Here is a 16,584-nt window from a genome sequence, read left to right as displayed (position 1 = left end):
ACATATGACTCGAAATGACTTTATTTTTTTAAGTTATTAAATATTTGCATTTTCTCAAGATGTGTTAAAGCAAAATTAATGTGCCTGTTATGTTTCTGACACCACAGTCATGTAAAACACCTCAGTGTGTTCTGATTTTTAGGACACTGGCTGTTTAACAATGGAAATACTTAACATGTTTTTAGTGACTGTGGTGTTGAAACATGACCAGACGAAGGATTTTGAGCTGTTTGGGCATTCAAAGTGTTTCTTTAATATGCCAATAAAAAAGCACTAAGCAGTTTTGTTAATGTTAAAAATAAAACAAAACATTTCCTGACCACTGACTTTTAACTGATTTAAAAGTGAAAATTGGGGTAGATCAGTATTTTGACTTGATTTGTGACTTGACCAAAATAAATGACTTGACTTGACTTGCTTGACTTCTAGCAGGGACTCGACTTGACTTGCTTGCTTTTCGCCAAAGTAACTTGGGACTAGCTTGAGACTTGAAGGTTAAGACTTGAGACTTGCTTGTGATTTGCACATGTGTGACTTACTCCCATGTCTGGAAAATGGGACAATGGAACCCCCATTAAAAATATGGTGCATGTGGGTAATCCCGAATACTTACCTTTGTACTGCATATTGAAGCTTTGCTAGTTCAGAGTAATCTTGATTTGACTAAGTATGGCTATAGGTTTTGAAGCCTGTCACCCGTTGTAATTGTTTTTCCTTGACCCAGACCTTGTGCATGAGTTTATACATCTTGGGAGTTTTATTGGGCCTACAGAAATGATGAGATTCCAGCCCCTTAGGCAGGGATTGAGATTTTGTAAACGTAAGTAGGGCAGATAATGAATAAACCAAGTGTAAAGGAATCTGGCGCACACAGTGTTAAATCATATCTTAAACAGTGCTGACAATAATATGGATGAATAAAAAAAAAGATCACATGTGCTGTGGTCAAGTGTGATACAATGCAAAAACCATATACATAAACAATACAATCGAATGCGATGATTTCCAACACCAAAAATAAAGTGCTTCTAAATAATCTTGTCTGCTGATTCCTTCACCATGTGTGCTCAGAAGATAGATGGCAACTCACCAGAAGTGTTTGACCCCTTTTTACAGGAGGTCAGAAAAGCATTATTGGAAATAGATTTTTCCACTTCAGAGATCCCTCAGGGTAAGGCTAGGATGTAGGCATGCTCCACAGGAGACATGGTGAAGTACTTCATGGTGTAGTAAGTTTAATTAATGCTTTTAAAACAAGTACATATAAAAGTTTGCACTCACATGTATCAGTGCCTGTATCCCGGAACTCAGTGTTTACAGCATGTGCAGATGGGCGTGTCAGTCTGGCGCTGGTGTGCGGTTCACGCCTCGCTCTCGATGCTGGGCCTGGTGGGTAGTCACATGGGGCCCAAAAGTAAGGAGTCCCCCGCTTCAATGTACGTTTCACCGTATTTGGCCTCTTCACACTTCCTAAAGATGCCAAGTACGGTGAAACATACGTCGCAACAGGGACTTGTCACTTCCGGGTCCCATGTAACTACCCACCAAGCCCAGCATCGATAGCAATGTTCTAGTAGCAGCAATCTAGAAGATTATTGGAGATTACAATACCAAGGAATTTGAGTTTTACTGTTCAGCAAGTTGACAGCGTTGGATAACAGCCGCATCTAGCAATATTAGGGAAGATAAAGACCAATTAAAAGTGAGAATGAAATACATTCCAAACTCTGAAATAATATTCATGGTTGATTTATGTAAAAAGTCAATATTGAACCCTACGGTCTAAGACTGGGATGCCAATAAAGTTCATGTTTGTGTAAGGGCAGGTGTCCCAATACTTTTGGTAATATAGTGTGGATATATATATATATATATATATATATATATATATATATATACAGTATCTCACAAAAGTGAGTACACCCCTCCCATTTTTGTAAATATTTTATTATCTCCTTTCATGTGACAACACTGAAGAAATTACACTTTGCTACAATGTAAAGTAGTGAGTGTACAGCTTGTATAACAGTGCAAATTTGCTGTCCCTTTAAAATAACTCAGCACACAGCCATTAATGTCTAAACCGCAGTGAGTAAGTGAATTTGTCCAAATTGGCCACCATTCATTTCCAGCACTGCCTCAAACCTCTTGGGCATGAAGTTCACCAGAGCTTCACAGGTTGCCACTGGAGTCCTCTTCCACTCCTCCATGATGACATCACTGAGCTGGTGGATGCTAGAGACCTGGGGCTCCTCCACCATCCATTTGAAGATGCCCCAGGAATGCTTAATAGGGTTTAGGTATGGAGACATGCTTGGCCAGTCCCATCACCTTTACCCTCAGCTTCTTTAGGAAGGCAGTGGTCGTCTTGGAGGTGTGTTTGGGGTCGTTATCATGTTGGAATGCTGCCCTGGGGCCTAGTCTCCGAAGGGAGGGAATCATGCTCTGCTTCAGTATGTCACAGTACATGTTTGCATTCATGGTTCCCTCAATGAACTGTAGCTCCCCAATGACGGCAGAACTCATGCAGCCCCAGACCATGACACTCCCACCACCATACTTGACTATAAGCAAGACACACTTGTCTTTGGACTCTTCACCAGGTTGCCGCCACACATGCTTGACACCATCTGAACCAAATCGGTTTATCTGCTTTGTCTTCAGCAAACTATTTGTGAGCTTTCTTGTGCAAAATCTTTAGAAGAGGCTTCCTTCTGGGACGACAGCCATGCAGACCAATTTGATGCAGTGTATAATCTGAGCACTGACAGAATGACCCCCCACCCCTTCAACCTCTGCAGCAATGCTGGCAGCACTCATAAGTCTATTTCCCAAAGACAACCTCTGGATATGATGCTGGGCAGGTGCACTCAACTTATTTGGTTGACCATGGCGAGGCCTGTTCTGAGTGTAACCTGTCCTGTTAAACCGCTGTATGGTCTTGGCCACCATGCTGCAGCTCAGTTTCAGTGTCTTGGCAATCTTCTTATAGCCTAGGCCAGTGATGGCGAACCTTGGCACCCCAAATGTTTTGGAACTACATTTCCCATGATGCTCATGCACTCAGCAGTGAAGTTGAGCATCATGGGAAATGTAGTTCCAAAACATCTGGGATGCCCAGGTTCGCCATCACTGGCCTAGGCCATCTTTATGTAGAGCAACAATTATTTTTTTCAGATCCTCAGAGAGTTCTTCGCCATGAGGTGCCATGTTGAACTTCCAGTGACCAGTATGAGAGAATAAGAGCGATAATACTAAAAATTTAACACACCTGCTCTCCATTCACACCTGAGACAATGTAACACTAATGAGTCAAATGACACCAGGAAGAGAAAATGGCTAATTCTACCCAATTTGGACATTTTCATTAGGGGTGTACTCACTTTTGTTGCCAGCAGTTTAGACATTAATGGTTGTGTGTTGAGTTATTTTGAGGGGACAGCAAATTTACACTGTTATACAAACTGTTATACAAGCTGCACTCAATACTTTACATTGCAGTAAAGGGTCATTTCTTCAGTGGTATCACATGAAAAGAGTATAACAAAATATTTAAAAAAATGTGAGGGGTGCACTCGCTTTTGTGAGATACTGTATGTGTGTGTGTGTGTGTGTGTGTGTGTGTGTGTGTATATATATATATATATATATATTTATTTATATTCTGCTTGAGCCTTTGTACCTGCTGAGACATTTCAAACTCATGCTGTTTGGATGCATTCTGAATTGCCTTAATTGTAGATTAAAACGCCCTCAATTAGAGAATGCTTTCAATGTTTACCACAGTGTCAAAAGGTATAAAAACTGTGTCTGCCGGAAAAAAAACCCCTCAATCTTTTTTTCAATTGAGCAGTGAGAGGGAAAGAGATTTACCAAAAAGCATTTTGTTTCCAAGGAGCCCTAGGCAAATTTACAGGTGGCTTAACCATAATCCACACAATCAATGGGTAGTGATCGGAGATACCCCTTGGAGCATACCCCTTGGAGCATACTACAAAATTCTATCTGAGATTGGGAAGAATGAGTCCTAAAAAACAGAGAATTAATGCACATTTGTGCGCATATTCTTCCAGACATCGTTCCACCTCACCTCTGATAGGACGCAACTTTGTGTCATACCCCTGTTATTAGGTCCCACTGAAGCCAGAGGATGTTTGTCTAATAGGGGGTTTACTTTGAAATTTCTCAAAAGAAATACAGGGACATCAGGTTTATCTAACAAAAAATATACTAAGTGTCTCAGCACCACAGTAGAAAGAGGGGAGGAATATATGCCATAGCCAGTATACAGGTAGAGTGTCCTTCATAAGGTGCATTTCTTGAAGGCCACATATTGCGGGTTGATATTTGCATATATCTGTGTTAATCATAGTTTTCTTGAGAGGGCTTTGTAACCTCCTGACATTCTGGGATATCAGAGGAACATCCACCAAAAATGCAGGCAAAATGGTATTCAGTGACAGAAGAAGACAATCACAAAAGGGCCCTGGTTACCACCCAGTCAGGAGGGACCCACCACAGAAACACAGCTACAGTCACTTGGAGAACAAGGATGAGTCAATTACTGCAAAAAAGCCAACAACCAAAACAGACATAGCATGGCGTCTTCAAGGTGTACACCACTCTGGAAAAATAGAACATCCGTAACAATTAGTATACTGGGTTAGGAACAGCCAGTGCACAATCCCAGTGGTGAGCAACCAGCACACCCCTTTGGGCAGGAGTTTGTGGTGTACTTACAACCTACACGTTGTAGCCATATCAGGTAGAACCTATTAAGTGTTGTAGGAGCATCACTTTACCACAAAGATAGGAAAATTTCCCATTGTGAGAAGGAATTATGAACCTTTCTTTCCTTTCCATGAAACAGTGCACACTAAGGGGCTGCTTCAGTTTGAAGTTTGTGTAGTTGGGCCTTATTCCCATCCAGCCAGTCAGAGGCATCAGTAGCCATATAGAAGAAATACGTCTGGCCTCTAACTGTAACTCTCAGGCTGGCTGGGAAAATCATTGCATACTGCACATGCAATCTTTGAAGGCGCTTTTTTTAACATCCTGAAATTTAGCCCTCTTACGTGGGACTTCAGAGTAAAAAATCAGGGTAAAAGAATATTATTGCCCCATTAAACTGAATATTGGATAATTGGATAATTTACCAGGTGGGCCAACAATGGTCTAGGCAGGTGTCCTGTAGGCAGCGGACAAGTAGGAGTTCTGTGCGCTTGCTTCACAGAAAACAGTGGGGTGAAGGCCTCCTTGCCAAAGAATTCCAGCAGCCATTTCTCGACATTGTCTGTGGGGTCCTTGCCCTCCATGCTCTGACAGACCCACTGTGCGGATGTTGCAACGGAGCCAGTTTTCAAGATCCTCACCCTTAAGACTGTTGGAATTAGCTAGTTTTGCCATGGAGCAGGACTTAGAAAGTAGGGGAGGTAGTTTATCCTCTAAATCACTTTCCGCCGCTGTAGTGCTCTCCCTAATTTTTTGTAAATACTGCCTTAATAGAAACCTAATTGAATGAACCTAATTGACCTGAATGAACTGAGGCAGTACATTAGTTAACTGCACATATGTCTCCCAAAGTTGGCTGCTCTGAGTCTACTTTATAGGCATACTAATAGAGGCATACTGTGGTTCTGAGTTTTGGGCATGTCATCAGGGTCAGAGTCTTGCCCACGGGAGCAAGATAGCTTTTGAGTGTAAAACATCCTGTCATTAGTGCCTTTTTGCCCACATGTTGGGAGACCTTACCGGGTTTAGCTGCAGCCTTTGTTTTTCTCTGTGCCTCCCGGAGGATGCTGAGGGAGAGAAGATGCCAGGCCATGTTGAACCTCTAGAGCTGTGGCTTCCTCCCCATTTTTCTGTCTCATCATGCCAGTCAGAGATTGCAGAGCTATTCCAGATGAAGCTGAGGTGCTGAGCAACCCAATGTGGGTACTTGTCAGCAGTATAGACAACAGGGACAGTATTGGTTACAGGATAAACGTTAGGAGCTCAGTGAGGCAAGTCCGCTCACATGCCTGTCTTGGCCACACCCCCAGGATATTTGTTCAATGTTACATGTTACAGAAATAGAAACATTTTTAATGCATTTGCCATGATAGACTGTTTGTTGTTTGGTCACTCCAGAGTTTGTTTTTTTTATTTTTAGTTATTAGGTACCATCTATTACCAAATGCTTTTTTATTGCTATAGACTCTAGACCAGAAGTCTTCAAACTGTGGCCTGTGGGCCAAATGTGTCCCTTTACTTTGCAACTTTTGGGGCACTATTTCTTACACTGACGCAAAAGGCGGGGCACTATTTCTCCCACTGACACCATCAATGGGGTACTATTTCTCCCACTGACACCAGAGATGGGAAACTAATTCTCCAACTGACACCTGTTAGGGAGCGCTATTTCTTCCACTGGCACCAATGATGCAATTTTACTGCCACTGACCGCCAATCCTATGGCATTGTCTACTCCCACTGGCCACAGTCCAGCCCCTGTAAATTTTGAAGGTCAGTAAAGTGGCCCTTTATTTCAAAAGTTTGGAGACCCCTGTTCTAGACAAAACATTTTTTGGAGGGTTACAGTGGGAAAAAATTAGAACCTGAGGCGTAACCGGAACCTTGAGGGCCCCAGTGCAAAAATCCATCAAGGGCCCCCCTGACCCCCAGCCTGCCCCCCCCTCATGGTGGCCTAACGCCAGGGCCTGGTCAAAAGTGTGACCTTTGCAACCCTCGTAGTTCCACCACTGGTATCAGTATTTTTATTATTTGTTTGTTGCCATTTTATTTTAATTATTTTTAGTTTTATTTTTTTAGATTTTTTTTGGATTCCAATTGGAGGCCTTTGGTGAAATATTAGGGGTCTTGAGACAGAGAAAGGAGATTAAAGTGGGAGTGAGGTCACAATTACAACCCCTGCAACTCCTGTACATACACCCCTGGAGGTGTGGCAGTGCTGGGGGTGTGATCAGTGACTGTGCTGGGGGGGTTGATGGGATGAATGTCAGTGGTGGTGGGGGGTAAGGGGGTATGAGTGACAGTGCTGGGGGGTTATAGGATCAGGGACAGTGGTGGGGAAATAGAATGAGTGGCAGTGCTGGGGAGGGGATGAGTGAGGTTCAGTGCTGGGGGATGGGATGAGTGACCATAATGGGGGGAGAATGGGATCAGTGGTGGTGGTGGGGAAATGGAATGAGTGGAAATGCTTGGGGGGGGGAGTTGATGGGATTCGTGGTAGTGGTAGGGATGGGATTAATGGCAATGCTGAAGGCATGGGGTGAGTGGAAGTGCTGGTGAGGGCACGGGATGAGTTGAAATGCTGGGGATCATGCGGGGGAGGTGAGTGTGATGAGTGGCAGTGGTGCTGGGTGGCAATGGGATGAGTGGTATTGCTGAGGGGTGGGGGGGTGGGATCAGTGGCAATGCCTGGGAGGATGGCTTTAAAGGCAGCGGTGGTGGTGGTGATTGGGTTCCATGGCAGTGCTGGGTGCCGTGATCAGTGGCACTTACTGTCAGTGTCCATTCGGTTTCCTTTGTAATGCTTATTGTCTCTCAGCTCCCTTTGTTCCAAATGTCTCCACTGACACCTATGAGGAGATAGGGTCTCCTCACACAGCGGATGCAACCTCCTCCAGCTCCTCCATCTTTACTGCACTGGGTCAGCTGACTTAGTTTCTGCTCCCTAACAGCATGCCCCATTATCTACCTGCAGCTGCAAATTGAATGGGTGGACCTGGCGGAGAGGCTGTGTGGGCAGTTCGTTGTGCTATGCAGTGATTGTCCCAACCCATGTATAACTATATGAGAAGTCATATAGTGTGTCTCCACTGAGAAGACTTACCTTTACTCCTTGTCACCTTGACAGGTGTCACAGAGGCTGGAAGTGAGAGAATATTTCCAGTAGGTTACATTAAAAATTACAGCCCTCCCCACTTTATCTGAAATTTATAAGGAATTAGGTTTTGCTTTTTGCAAAACCTTTCATTAAAAGTTTGTAAAAATAATTAGGTATTTTGTTAGCTGTCTGCCATGTTCATCCTGGCATAAACTCCAGTGAAAATATAGTCTCTACTTCCGAAGGGTAATTTGTGGTTGTCCTTTGTCATTCTTGGATATTCTGATTTGCTATTGTCTTCTGTCATTTTTGGATACTACGTTTAGAAGGCCTCTAGCATTAAAAAGGGTAGTCCATCTGACACTCATCCCACCATTCTTATTTATTTGTAAGTTCACACCATGCATCGCATGGGAACGCGCTGCACTTCTGGTTCAATGTGTTGCGATTTGAGCCCATTCATTATGAAAACGCACTGCATTTGCAAACTGCATTGGGGGTGTCATTACCATAATATTGATACCTGCTGTAGATCGCAACTGCAGTGCCTTTTGAACGCACACGGAACACGGGTTTTTTGCAGCTCGTTTTGGTGTGAACAGGGTCTAAGGGCCATTTCACTCTAGCAACAGTGTAGGAAAGTTTTGTAACAGCTATCTCTGAATAATTTATCTGGAGATTTACAGCAAGTTACAAAACTGCTGCTTAACCTGGCTATATTGTTTTTCTGAACCGCTGCAAAATGCTGGTGTGATGTGACTCTCAGCAGCTGCATTGGATAACATGAGTGGCTACTGTAGCTTATGACTCTCAGCCCCCTGTTCACACCGGTGCAGCTTTAAAATCGCGCTACTTCAGCAGTTTTTGATTACCTCTATGCGATCTATTTGATCAGCGGGTGAAACAGGAGATCCTGAGAAAGCCGTGGAAGGTGACATCAGTGGCGGAGCCAGAGGGTTAGCTGGGGTGGCAATTGCCACCCCAGAAAAAGTCCCTGCCACCCCTGTTGCCACCCCGATCCTGGACAGGTGCATGGCTGGCAGCAGAGGAATCACAGGCAGTGGTGGGATCAGCCGGTTCGCAGAACCGGCTGATCCCTCTAAGCTGGCGGCCAGGTTCAGGGAGCAGCAGAGCAATGCGTCCCGAGGCCGAGCCCGCCCATTCTGTGACAATAGCGAATGAAAATTCGCTATTGTCACATGGATCCTCCTCCGGCCAATCAGGGAGCGGGTCCTCCCGCTTCCTGATTGGCCGAATGGCAAACGCCGTGCCATTGGTCGAGGAGGCGCCGGCGGGAGGACTGAGAAGACGCAGGGAGCCGCGGACCGACCGATGAGAAGCTGCTGAAATGACCGTCCGTGAGGTAAGTAAACCGGTCTCGCGGGGGGACTCTCGGGGGGGGGGGGGGGACGCTGAAGCTGGCACTCTGCAATGATTGCAGGCAAATGCTGTGGCACTCTGCAATAATCATTGGGGGCATTACTGTGGCACTCTGCAATAATCATTGGGGGCATTACTGTGGCACTCTGCAATAATAATTGGGGGCATTACTGTGGCACTCTGCAATAATCATTGGGGGCATTACTGTGGCACTCTGCAATAATCATTGGGGGCATTACTGCGGCACTCTGCAATAATCATTGGGGGCATTGCTGTGGCACTCTGCAATAATCATTGGGGGCAATGCTGTGGCACTCTGCAATGGTTGGGGGCAATGCTGTGGTCACTGTGCATTCAAAAGGGGGGCACGCTGGTCTCTCTGCATTGAAAGGGGGCACGCTGGTCACTGTGCATTATAAGTGGGGCATGCTGGTCACTGTGCATTGAAAGTGGGGCACGCTGGTCACTGTGCATTGAAAGGGGGCACGCTGCTCACTGTGCATTGAAAGGGGGCACGCTGGTCACTGTGTATTGAAAGGGGGCACGCTGGTCATTCTGCATTAAAAGGGGGCACGCTGGTCATTCTGCATTAAAAGGGGGCACGCTGGTCATTCTGTATTAAAAGGGGGCACGCTGGTCACTGTGCATTGAAAGGGGGCACGCTGGTCACTGTGCATTGAAAGGGTGCACGCTGGTCATTCTGCTGGGAAAGTCGGAACTGGTTACTAAAATTTTTTAATCCTACCACTGATCACAGGGGATCGCCGTACGGGGGCTGCGGAGGGAGGAGGGAGGCGGATGGAGAGCTGGTAGGCAGAGGGAGGGAGGAGGAGCGGAGTAATCACAGGGGAGCGGCGAGCGCTGATCCATCCCACAAGACAGGAAGACCGGTGTGTCATGAGCAGTGCGCGCCGCCCACTGATGATGTCATGCTGCACGGGTGCCCGGCCTAAAAAATTTCAAATGCCAGGAGGCGCCAAGCCGCGGCGGGCAGATGGGAAAGACAGACAGCGCAGACCCGACCACTCAGAATGGATTGGACACACAAAGCCCTGACCAGTGCCACTAGCTGACACTGAGCACACCTTGCCCTGGCTGCAGCCCCCTGGTAAGTGAGTGAGTGTAGTCAGGAGTGTAAGCATGCATGCCAGTTTTAACTTAGAATGAGTCCCACCACCTGGCCTGCAACATGCATCCATTGCTTGGCTGGCTGCTATCCACTGGCAGGCACAGGCAGCAGTTATCATACAAGAATGGCAGTGGTGAGATTGTACAAAATCACAGATGTTCACAATCTTTGTCTTGCTGTCTCCTGTATCCTGTCTGTATCCTCTGACCACCACTACCTGTATCCTGTCTGTATCCTCTGATCGCCACCTGTATCCTGTCTGTATCCTCTGACCACCACCACCTGTATCCTGTCTGTATCCTCTGATCGCCACCTGTATCTCCTGTCTGTATCCTCTGATCGCCACCTGTATCCTGTCTGTATCCTCTGATCGCCACCTGTATCCTGTCTGTATCCTCTGATCACCACCACCTGTATCCTGTCTGTATCCTCTGATCACCACCACCTGTATCCTGTCTGTATCCTCTGACCACCACCACCTGTATCCTGTCTGTATCATCTGACCACCACCACCTGTATCCTGTCTGTATCCTCTGATCGCCACCTGTATCCTGTCTGCATGCTCTGATCGCCACCTGTATCCTGTCTGCATGCTCTGATCGCCACCTGTATTCTGTCTGCATGCTCTGATCGCTACCTGTATCCTGCCCGCATGCTCTGACCGCCACCTGTAAGGCTAATATGTATTCTGCCACATATTTTTTGTAAAAAATCCTAAGTGTATTTTGATTGGTTTGCAAAAAAAGTTACATCTACAAACTATGGAACTTTTTTTTTATTAATTGTTTTTACTAGTAATGGCAGCGATCAGCGATTATTAGAGGGACTGCGACATTGCGGTGGACGATAGAAAAGAAAGGAAAAGGATGCGCAAACACCTAGTGCATTAACAGTAGTCAATAATTGCAAATTTTTAATAAAAATGCCAAATGCATACTCACAGACGTAAAGATAAAATCATGTTACAAGCATCCACCATGTGTGAACTGGAACAAGTCCTTCAGTCAGGACCTCTAACGCGTTTCGGGGGTCAGGCCCCCTTCCTCAGAGCCGGTGGACGAATCTGACACTAAATGACACTTTGTATATTGACCCCCCAAAATAATACCTAGCCACCCCTTTGCCACCCCTGTTTTAAAAGTCTAGCTCCGCCACTGGGTGACATCACCCCGGTATAACCACTCAAGCTCCAGCAATGTACTGGTACAGCACTGGAGCAGAAGTGGTTATTGAAAACTACAAGACGTGTGTCGCAGCAGCAGCAGCCGACAATGTTGTAGTTCATTAATTAACAGTAAATTGAATTAATGATGCAGCTGTGTGAACGGAGTCCCTCACAGCCATGCTGTTTTCAGATTGTGACAGTGGGTGCTGATAGAAGATCCCCCACCTGCTGTCACAGATTGGGGAGCGTTGGTGGTGGGAAGTGGTGTAGGTGTTTAGGAGCATGTTATACCCTAAATATGAGAATAACATTTAACATGCTTCTCAAGGTGAACTTATCCTTTTAAAGATAACATTTTCAATATTAATTTGATTCAGATTACTGCTACGGGTTCATTCATGTGACAAGGCCATGTGACACTCTATTTAATGTTTGAACAGCATATGTTAAACAGAATATATTATTACTAAATTAATGTACAGTATAACCGCAAATATTGTACACATAAAGCATAGAAAAGTCAGATTTAAAAAACAATTTATTGAAATATAAAAGTCAGATTTTGTCATGCAAACAAGCATCTTCTGTGATTTTTTTAAAAATGTAGAGCTTGAAAGGAATTTAACTGTTTACATATTCTTGCCCTTTTGCAAGACCTTTAAGGTTTAATAACCAAAACACAGCCACCCCTGCTGGTGCTTGGTGAGCTCTTATATTTATTACAGGCCTTAAGCCTTGCTACCTCTGTTGCCATGGCAGCCAGCATAGCTCAGTGCATTCGTCTGTAAAAGATGATGTAATAAATGAAAATTAAAAAAAAAATTCTGTAGCCTTAGCTTTTGCAGTTTACGTAAGTCTCTCACACATAAATTTATTCTGTTACTACTCCTGAGTGACACTAATTTGTCTATTGTGGGCGCTCAGTGGGTTTTGTGGCCTTTCAAGACATGTTCTCCACTAATGAGTTCAGTCAGCGTACATGTGAGTAAGTTCTGAGCATTTGCATGCTTAAAACCCAGCATGTCACAGTTCTTTCAAATAAACATGTTGCTTAACCCATTGCTTTCGGGAAACGCAGCCTAAAGCTGGTAACTTGCTGTTCACTTAGGATAAGGTGACCAAATTTTTATAATAAAATCTGGGGACATGCTTCTTAGAATTTTTTGAGCTTTGACTACGAAATGTTATGAAGATGACATAGAGAAAAAAGTTAATGAATGCGCTACTTACAGAGTGCAGAATTCAGGAGTGCGTTACATAAAGAATGCAGGGCTGAGGAGCGCGTGACATAAAGAATGCAGGGTAAGTAGTGCTTAGGGGCTTATTACATAGTAACATAGTAGTTAAGGTTGCATAAAGACAACAGTCCATCCAGTTCTACCTGTGTAGGTGTGGGTCGACGATAATCATTTCCCATATCCCTGTACATTGTGTTCTAACATAAAGAATGCAGGGCTCAAGAGTGCGCTACATAAAGAATGCAGGGCTCAGGAGTGCGCTACATAAAGAATGCAGGGCTCAGGAGTGCACTACATAAAGAATGCAGGGCCCAGCAGTGAGCTACATAAAGAATGCAGGACTCAGCAATGCACTACAAGAATGTATGGTTCAGCTGTGCCCATCTATGCAGCCTCACCAGGGCCCATCTATGCAGCCTCACCAGTGCCCATCTATGCAGCCTCACCAGTGTCCAGCAATGCAGCCTCTCTAGTGCCCATCTATGCAACCTGACCAGTGCCCATCTTTGCAGTCTGAGCAGTGCCCAGCAATGCAGCCTGAGCAGTGCCCAGCAATGCAGCCTGAGCAGTGACCAGCAATGCAGCCTGAGCAGGGCCCAGCAGTGCAGCCTGAGCAGTGCCCATCCTATGCAGCCTGACCAGTGCCCATCCAATGCAGCCTTACCAGTTTCCATCCAATGCAGCCTGACCAGTTTTCATCTAATGCAGCCTGACCAGTGCCCAGCAGTGCAGCCTGACCAGTTCCTCACCAGTGCAGAGGATCAGAGAAAAAAGAGGAAGAGTAGAGCCGGCCGGATCACAGAGGACGGCGCCGCCCTCTGCCTAAGCACCCGCCCAGGATCGGCCCTGCACCTAGTGCCGCCCCTGAAAATTGAGGACAAAACCAGAGACAGACTGGCCCTGGAGACAGTGACCTCATTCTGGGGACTGTCCCCAGAAACCGAGGACATCTGGTCACCCTAAGGCCCCTTTCACACATAGGAGTCCATCGGCGGACTCCATTTTTCTCAGCGGGGGATCGATCCGCTGATCCCCCGCTGAGCAGGTGGATGGCAGCTGTGTCTCCGTGCTGTGTGTGGAGACACAGCTGTCAGGTCCCTGCTGGGCCCATCTCATCCGATCCCATCCGATCCACTGGACGGAGGGAAAATAGGGTTTCCATCCATCCAGATTTGACGCATCGGATGTCAGCGGACATGTCTCCACTGACATCCGATGCCCCATAGAGATGCATGGGGCATCCATTCAGATCTGCCTGAAAAACGGACAGGCGGATCTGAACGGTCCGCCTGTGTGAAAGGGGCCTAAATTAGGAGGTAGTGTGGCAGGTGTGGAGGTTTAGTTACTGTACAACAAGAAGCTGTGATTTTAATTTTGCAGATTTTTGTGATACAGCAGAGCTTTATATTTTGGTGATCCCTTAACAAATTTAATGAATCTTTAACAGTATCAGACAAAACCTGCAAACTCTTTGAATTCTACTGAGTTCTAAAGTACTTAAAACCAATCTCATAGCCAAAACTCTAATTACACAGTTGTTAAATATGCAAACAGTTTTTACTTACAAAATATTTGTATTTCTCTTCAGCCAGTATAGCAATTCTACCTCCATGCCTCAGAACATAACCACAAGGGTGACACCACCACTCAGATCCTGCAAGGCTGAAGCCTCTGCGGTCCCCAATCCACCTCCAGTCTGCTGCTGCTTCTACTGATTGTCTGTTGTGTGGTTTTTAAAGGTTTAGAAGAGTTGTAATTAACATTAAAAAAATAGTCATGGTAATGTAACTTGTGTAATTGCTTCTTACAACTTTGTTTCTTAAAGTGACTGTTGCTTTAAAAAAAAAAAATGTTCCATGTCTCGTTTTCTCCCCCACTGCCTGTTCCTTGTATCTTTATTCTTTTGTAGAGTAAAGCCACCAGCAGAACCTTCACATACGATATACTTTTAGGTGTGTCGGGCATCTTTGTCCTCCGCCACACACACAAAAGATTTCCATTCTCCAGCCCCTTTGCCACTGCAGGATCAAGTAGTTCTTCAATCCAGAGTCCCAAAGACACACATAAACCTAAGAACACAGGATCATGAATGAAACCTTTAATACTGTATATGTTGCATATGTTTTTCTGCACACAGAATAGAGGCAGAGAGCTCACTCTTTGTCTAGACCTACCTTAAAGAAGAATTTAATTAAAACAGTTCAAAACTACTTGGCAGCCTGCAAATGTTAGGAAATCAACACTTTGGTCAGAAGCATAACATAGGTACAGCAGTCAAAACTATGTAATGGGTAGTTTAGCACTTCAAGTAGAGAAAAATGCCCATCATGATTTGTTCTTGTGTGCACTGTGTGTGCGTATGTATCCCGGTTTTCTGCTTTTACTGTATATAATGAATTAAGAGTTTGAGTTGTGTATTGTTGAGTAACAATAAGGGGGTTATAGGCAATATAATAAAAAGTATTATTTGTCATGTTACAACCAAAAAAGTAAATGTATTTTATTGGGATTTATTGTTATAGACTAGCACAAAGTGACACATAATTAAGAAGTGGAAGGAAAATGATAAATGATTTTCACAATCTTTTACAAATATCTGAAAAGTGTGGCATACATTTGTATTCAGCCCCCCTGAGTCAATACTTTGTAGAACCACCTTTCGCTGCAATTGCAGCTGCAAGTCTTTTTTGTGTATGTCTCTTGTACATCTAGGGAGTGACATTTTTGTCCATTCTTCTTTGCAAAATAGCTCAGACTGTCAGATTGGATAGAGAGCGTCTTTGAAGAGCAATTTTCAAGTCTTGCCACAGATTCTTAATTGGATTTAGGTCTGGACTTTGACTGGGTCATTCTAAACACATGAATATGCTTTGATCTAAACTATTCCATTGTAGCTCTTGCTGTATATTTAGGGTCCTGAGGTAAGGTGAACTCCCACCCCAGTCTCAAGTCTTTTGCAGACTCGACCAGGTTTTCTTCTAAGTTTGTCCTGTATTTGGCTCTATCCATCCTTCCATCAACTCTGACCAGCTTTCTTGTCCTGGCTGAAGAAAAGCTGCCACAACCATGTTTCACGGTGGGGATGGTGTGTTCAGGGTGATGTGCAGTGTTAGTTTTCCGCCACACATAGTGTTTTGCTTTTAGGCCAAAAAGTTCAATTTTGGTCTCCTATGACTAGAGCACCTTCTTCCACATGTTTGCTGTGTCCCCCACTTGACTTCTCGAAAACTGCAAACGGGACTTCTTATAGCTTTCTTTTAATAATGGCTTTCTTCCTGCCATTCTTCCATACAGCCCAGATTTGTGAAATGCACAACTAAGTGCCAGTTCACACTTCAGCTATATCAGACATCGCATGTGATTAGCAGCGCACTGCTCTGCAAATCACATGTGATGTCTGTGCGTTGCGAATTCAGACATCCAGATTGTATTGCTGAATTCCCATCGCATTCAGGACCAAAGTCGCACAGGGCCCTTTTTTTGTTCCGCACCAGAATCGGATTGCATGGGTGTTCACACCTATGGGATCCGATTCATGTCCGAACTGACAGTTTGCACTGCGCAATGTGAACTGATCTGGGGTTTTTGTTAACTCTGTATTGACACCGCCAGCGATACGCATATGGCAGTGTGAACTGCCTGCTAGTCGAGTGCGATGCAGGAACCTGCAGTGGATTTGCAGGGTTCCCGCATCACATATGTGTGAACCAGCACTAATAGTTGTCCTGTGGACAGATTCTCCCACCTGAGCTGTGGATCTCTAAAGCTCCTCCATAGTTACCATGGGCCTCTTAGCTGCTTCTCTAATTAATGCTCTCCTTGCCCGGCCTGTCAGTTTGCAGTT

At 44.9% G+C, this 16,584-nt stretch overlaps 1 protein-coding gene across 1 annotated transcript in view; it reads left to right on the top strand.

Moving 5' to 3' along the window:
• Window positions 1-16,584, top strand: part of MGAT4B (alpha-1,3-mannosyl-glycoprotein 4-beta-N-acetylglucosaminyltransferase B) — an 832,974-nt gene that overhangs the window by 474,486 nt on the left and 341,904 nt on the right. The window lies entirely within an intron of this gene.

This window comes from Pelophylax lessonae (assembly GCF_965119305.1).
Source record: "Pelophylax lessonae genome assembly, chromosome: 4".
NCBI classification, from domain to species: domain Eukaryota; kingdom Metazoa; phylum Chordata; class Amphibia; order Anura; family Ranidae; genus Pelophylax; species Pelophylax lessonae.
Note: the sequence above shows the minus strand (reverse complement) of the source record. Positions and strands in the feature narration are given on the sequence as shown.